The following is a 7,285-nucleotide window of genomic DNA, read 5'->3' as shown; positions in this document are numbered from 1 at the left end:
GCTGGTCAGAGAGAGAAGTATTTTTTCTCGTGGTTCTGAAAATTACTGTAAGCTTGCGAAGATATAGGGGCAAAAAAACTGCTGTGAACCTAGGAGAGTGTCAGATAATCCTGGAAAGGGAACACAAGGAAGTAATAAAAATACATACAGCGATGAGGAAGGTGAGCATGGACATCCATAGTATTAAGACATGTAAACACTGAAGTGCAACTATCTAATGAGTTCTGTTATCACTGGGTGTTCGTGGATGTTTTTTCTGCTTTTATGATGTCCAAAGCATCCTAAAGGGGACAGGGAACTGGAATGTCACAGAGGCTGAGGCAAGAGGTCACCACCAAGAAGTCTGTGACCTTCAACAAAAAGATCACGTCCTACCTGAAAGCCTCAGGGTTAAACAGGATTCAGTTCACACTCTGTCTCGCCCTGGGATCTTTGGGAATCAGTCTATCTTGAAAAATAGCAGCAAGTCTCTTAATCATGACTTCCTTGTCATCAGCTGCTTCGAGAGTTTCTTCTCCGCTTACTGGGAAGTAAACCTCTCCTGGGAACCCAGAGGCCAAAGTTTCTCCATCGTCTAACTGGTCCTTTGGGTTTTCAGCCTCTTTCTAATTTTCAGTTGGGAGCCTAAGAATGTCTTCTTGGTTGAGTCATTTGTGGCACTTGAAGTTACTTAAATCTATAATTTGTTAGCTGTTTTTTTTTTTTTTCAACTATTTTCCCAGCAAATAGCTGTCTATTTTTCATCTATCAGTCAACAGACTTTCAGAGGCCTTCTCCTGAAGTCACTTTCTGTGGTGTTCCGAGCAGGTGCAAACTGCCCTCACAGGGTTAGAGTCTAGTGGAGAAGACAGATGTGGCTCTATAAGCCACACACTGACACTAGCTAGAGAGGAAGGGGAGAGGGGGACTAGGCATGGGATTAACAGGGGCTCTTGATCTAGGCTTGGGGTGAGGGGTGCTTTCCTTGAGAAAGTGATATTGAAGGGGAGGAATTTTCTGTGTGAAGTGGAGGAAGAGTGTTTTGAGAAGAATGCCATGCAAAAGCCAGGAAGAACCGGGCTGTAGTGCACAGACCCGGAGGACGGTCTGGACCCAGTTTCAATGTGTGTATGTGGGTGTTTCCCCAAACATCCAACAAGCAATTATTGGGACACAGCCTGGGTGTCCTACAACTCAATTCGATTCTGATGCTGTCTACCTGGAGTCTGAGGTTTAAGGGCTCAGTTCTACAAGATTGTCCTCCTCTTAACCCTCCATTCAGAGGCCAGTTTTCTCTTGGGGAGTGGGGAGGGAGGCTGAGCTTCGTGGCTTCCCCAGAGGCCAGTATATATATATATATATTTATTTATTTATTTTGGCTGCTCCAGGTCTTATTTGCAGCACCAGGGATCAAACCCATGTGCCTTGCATTGGAAGGTGGATTTTTAACCATTGAATGACCAGGGAAGTCCCCAGAGGGCAGTCTTAAGCCCAAGTTTGCACCTGTGCTTCTGACCCACTGGGTAGAGATCAGAGGTTCCATCAAGCCCTTCCTTAGGTTCTATTAATTTGCTAAAGTGGCTCAGAGAACTCAGAGAAACACTTTACTTACTAAATTACCGATTTATTATAATAGGATATTTACTCAGAAACAGTCAGACAGAATAGATGCCAAGGGCAAGGCATGGGGAAAAGTCATGGAACTTCCGTGCTCTTTCCACACACCCCCCTCTCCCCAGATCTCTTTGCGTTCACCAACCCAAAAGTTCTCCAAAGACCATCCTTTTGGGTTTTTAGGGAGGCTTCATTACATAGGCTGGAGAAGGCAATGACACCCCATTCCAGTACTCTTGCCTGGAAAATCCCATGGACAGAGGAGCCTGGTGGGCTGCAGTCCTTGGGGTCGTTAAGAGTCGGACACGACTGAGCAACTTCACTTTCACTTTTCACTTCCATGCATTGGAAAAGGAAATGGCAACCCACTCCAGTGTTCTTGCCTGGAGAATGCCAGGGATGGGGGAGCCTGGTGGGCTGCCATCTATGGGGTCGCATAGAGTCGGACACGACTCAAGCGACTTAGCAGCAGCAGTAGCATTACGTAGGCATGAATGATTACATCGTTGCCTGTTGGCAGTTGATCTAACCTCCAGTCCCTTTTACTTCCTGGGAGGTCAGGAGGGCGGGACTGAAAGTTCCAACCTTCTAATCAAATGGTTGGTTCCCCTAGCAAGCAGACCCCATCCTTACCAACAGTCACCTCATTAACATAAACTAGGGTGTGGTTGAAAGGGATTTGTTATGAATATCAAGACAATTTTATTGCTCTTATCACTTGGAAATTCCAAGGGTTTTAGGAACTCTGCCAAAAACCAGGGACAAAGACCACGTATATTTTTTATCACACCATACCAGGCTTGGGTGTTTTGAGTGTGAGGCACTGTGAGAAATTTAAGTGAGTAGAATAGAAAGCAGTGGAGATTATTCTGGAAGGAGATAATTAATTTGACAGTCACTGGGAGATAAGCAGAGGTCCGGCAGGAAGCAGATGTATGCTCCAATTGTTTACTTTGAGGAGAGTTTAATACAGGAGCTGTTTATAAAATTGTGAGTCGGGTTGAAGGAAATCTATTACAAAAGAGAGTAGTGTTCTGGGGCTTGCAAATGGGGAGCCACGAACCCTTCCCGGCCTGAAACGTTACTGAAAGTCAGAGAGAGCTGTGTGCAGAGGGGAGGAGCCTAACAGTAGCTGCGGACTTTGGTATAGGGACACTGCCTTCAGAAATAGATCCCCTGGCCCACCTCCTCCCCTCTGGTCTCTTGTTTACACCTCCCACCTGAAACATCCAAATGGGGACTTCCCTGATGGTCCAGTGGACAGGAATCGGCCAATGCAGGGGACATGGGTTCGATCCCTGGTCCGGGAGGATTCCACATGCTGCGGAGCACCTGAGCCCAGGCACCACAACTACTGAAGCCAGAGAAGCCACCACAGTGAGCAGCCCCTTCGCCGTGACAAAGAGTAGCCTCCAGCTCTCTGCAACTAGAGAAAGCCCGCAAGCAGCAAGGAAGACCCAGTGCAGCCAAAAAGAAAGAAAATTAAAAATCAAAACAAAACAACCCAAACAGAAGCACAGGGAAAGGGAGCCTGAGGTAGTCCATCCAGGGTCGCCTCCAGAGCCCAGAGCGGGAGGAGAAAGGGCAGAGATGGCGTCTGGAGGGGTAAACAGAAGACGGCACAGGTGGTAATTTAAACCTCGGACCAGACAGGAGGCCAAAAGAGGCCTGAGACAGTTTTGAGTCCTTGAAACGTTGGACACGGGGCTGAAGGAGGATGAGCAATCCACCCCAGGAGACAGAGGAGGAGCGGCCAGAAGGAGCAGAATCACCAAGACTATCCTAGAAGATAATTTAAGGCCAAGACAATTGGCAGTTTTTACAGAAATAATTACCCACTCCCAGAGGCATACTTTTCTTGCTTTTATCTATTTTCTCTGCTAGAGCCCAGAAGCTGGGAAAATGGAATTGCCTTTGGGTCCCTCTCTTGACCCCAACCAACCCTATCTAAGGCAAGGATCCCTTTAAGGCACCCCCAGCAGTATTGCCTGGTGCCTCTTCTAGACAGAAGGTGGATGTTTAGGTCTGAATTCTAGTGAGCTACAGGACCTTGAGCAAATTACTTAACTTCCCAGTTTACCTGTCTGGAAAATGGGAATGGTAATAGTTGTGAGAATTAATTCAGGTATTAATTGAAGTTTCAGGGCCATAATAAATGCTCCAAAGTGCTAGGTATTAATAGTTTAGTTCCAATAATGCCTGGGATGTGGTGGATGTTCAATAAATACTTGTTAAATGAATAAATTGTTCTAGTTGAAAAAATATTATCACTCTGCCAATGCAAGGGATCCCTGGCGTGGGAATTAAGATCCCACATACCATCCAATGTGGCCAATAGATAAATAAATACTAAAAATAATACCAATTAAAAAAAAAGATGGACACGTCTTACCTGACTGGCAACCATAAGACATTTTATGGAAAAAATAATTGAAAATATTTAGAGTTTTAACGTTTCTATTATAGTAACAAAATAAAAATATTAACTTTCATAGTAATCTAAGTGTTATATTAATTGAATGATCAAACTTTTGACTTTCAGAGAAGGAAGTGCGTAGATTGATACCAAGATTGATACCACTGATACTCAGAACACTGACAGGAAACTTGGGCTCACAGATGTCTGGAAGTCAAAAGTATTCTGGAAGTTTCCCAAGCAGGGATGGGGCATGGTTGGGTATGAGGATAAGGATAAGGCAGGGCAGGTGAGCTTCCGAGAGTAAGGAAAGTTCTTATAACAGGGAGTGCAAGGTATTGAAACAGAAAATGTTTAGTTTGCCTTCGTTTATTTATAATTATTTGTTTTTGTTAAACTGAAGTTCTTCGGATGAAAAAGGAATGCATATGACTGTGGTTGTGTAAGAGACTGTCTTTGTTCTTAGGAGCTATGTGAAGTACTTAAAAACAAAGGAGTTCAGAGGTCTGCAAATTACCCTTAAATAAATGATTAAAAAAATAAGAAATGTGTCTATCTATACCTATAAGTGTCTAGTGAGAGAGAGTGATAGGCAAATAAGACAAAATGCGAAAAGTTGATGATTTAGATGAAGCATATATTGAAATTCATTGTACTTTATTTATTTAAAATTTTTTTCAAAATAAAGAGTGGGGGAAAATGGTAACACCTGCTTAGTATAGAACAATTGAGAAAAAATAGAAACATGGAAAGAAGAAAAAAATACCCAACATTTTGGTGTATTTTCTAACATTTTTCTTAGGCACTTAAAATGATATTGCTATATATACACACAGACCCACTGATAGCGTAAATTTAAACAAGACATGTTTGAATAGCACATTGTTTCAATTTAGATGAGTAGACAGGAACCAGAAATAATTTTGACATTCAGACGTTTTCTAAAGACCCCAAAGTTGGATATTCTATTGCGTATATCCTACTGCATAGCCATACACGAGCTATTTTTCTATTGTAACACCTAGGGCAGTATGGTACAGTGGTCAGAGCCCAGGTATGGTGGTCAATTGCTTGGGTTTGAATCTGGCTTACTCATTTGGTGACTTTGAGGAAGTTTCCTAGCTTTCCGATTCTGCCTCCTCATCTGTAAAGTGGGGATCACAAAGGGTATTGGGAGGATGAAACAAGTTAAATGTGTAAAGTCTTCAGAAAAGTGATAGGCACCTCACTGTCACCACCATTATCATCACCACCACCATCACCACCATCACCACCATCACCACCATCATAATCACCATCACCACCACCACATTTACCATGTCATTATTACCATCACTACCACCATCATCATCACTATTATTAGCTCCAGGAACCCAGATGGTAAGGATGACTCAGTAGGTTATTTTTGTTTTGTTTTATTTTGGTTTTGATTCTTAAACCAAGGAGACCAAGGTCCTCAAGCATTCACAATCCTTAGAAGTCACCTACAGATGGTGATTAATCTAAATCTCAAAGGCACAAAATCAGCTTATTTCTCCCTCTGCTGGTGCCATCACCGCAAAAGCAGCAATGACAAGAAAGCACCATTCTTCCTTTTTACTTCCTACCTTTCTCCCCACCCTCCTTATCAAGTCTTCCTGATCTTGCCACTTGCCAGCTTTAATTTTTCCCTGAAACTATCTCAGCCTCAGATATCCTCAGCTGACATGACTTCCTAGAACCTTAATGTCATTTTCCATTCTGCCTGGAATACAGCTGTTTCACTCCAGCACTTGTGGGGTAGCATTGTATCAAGTTAGCTTAAAAGAGCTCATCTCTATATAGATTTCTTCCATCCTTATTTTTGTTTTGTTTTGAAATTTTGTAACTCCCTCCCCTACTGAAGATTATGGAAAAATAAGAGAAGATAAAAGGTAACTTTATTGTATTTCATGGGAAACATTAAACATCTGAAAAACCTAAATATACCACAGTCTGCCTAGAGAACATTCTGGCAGTGAGTAACAACTGCCATGAAACTTTTCAAACCCTTTAACCCAGTATTATCAGTTTGGGGAATATACCCCAAGGAAATAACCCAAAAGGGAAAAAAAATGTGATTTATTAAGATGTTCGTGTGCTGCTATTTATAAGAGTGAAGAATTGGAAATCAGCCAAACGCCAAATAAGGGAATGGCTCGGCAAATTATGGTATAGTGACATGAGGAAATACCAGGCAACGATTTTCAAGGATGGGAATGTAGCCTCTGCTGGCTCTAGGGAATGCGTAGATTATTTTAAGTGACAAAGAACACCAAATGGAAAGTTTGCAACTGTGTAAAATGTGTGTTGGGCAAAAAAGTTTGGAGGCGGATCTTGAGGAAAGGAAAATGTTGTTCAGAGTTGACGGTGGTACGACTGCTGTCAAGTTGGTTGTGGATTACTGGCAAGTTGTGTACTGCTGTAAAGTTGTAATGGTAATATCTTCTGGGGCCTGACCCTTTCGACAGCTATTTGAGCACAGAAAGTGGATAATTATAAATCAACCAGTGGGCTTGGTTTTGTAGCAAAACATCTTCACAGTTATGTCCCAAAGCCTGGAAAATATGAACTCTGGCATCAGAAGTCTTTGCTCTAGAATCTAGAGAGACTAAGAGTTGCAGAAAAGACATTTGTTGTGTAGTCGCTAAGCCATTGTCTGACTCTTTGTGACCCATGGACTGCAGCATGCCAGGCTTCCCTGTCCTTCACTGTCTCCAGGAGTTTGCTCAAAAGACATGCTGAGTTTTAAAACCTGTTTGGAGGAACTTCCCTGATGGTCCTGTAGTTAGCACTCTGTGATTCCACTGTAGGGGGCTTGGGTTCAGGCCTAAGATCCTGCATGCTGCATGGCATGGCAAAAAAAAATAAAAAAACTTGTTTGGAATTAGACCCCTGGCACATCAATCCTCAGATCTTGCTGAGAGCTCACCAATAACCAGCCAAGTGGTGGTGATATATATTTTTTTAATGGGGAGGGAGAAGGAAATTAGATTTCAGAGGCCAGAATGTATCAGAGATCCCAAATAAATATTTACCAAAATAACATTACTTCTTCAATTACTTTCACAAAGTCAGGCCTACAGTAGACTCACACTTAAAAAAAAAACAAACAAAAAAACCTAGGAATGCAAGAGTTCAGAATGGAAAACTGGACAGTCATAGCAAGAAACTAACAGCATGGAGCTGTGAGAAAACAGGAAAGGGAAAAAAATAGGAAGGAGATGGATAGATATTTATGGCAAGTTCAGGGGTATA

The sequence above is a fragment of the Capricornis sumatraensis genome, chromosome 8 (genome assembly GCF_032405125.1).
Source record: "Capricornis sumatraensis isolate serow.1 chromosome 8, serow.2, whole genome shotgun sequence".
NCBI classification, from domain to species: Eukaryota; Metazoa; Chordata; class Mammalia; order Artiodactyla; family Bovidae; genus Capricornis; species Capricornis sumatraensis.
Note: the sequence above shows the minus strand (reverse complement) of the source record.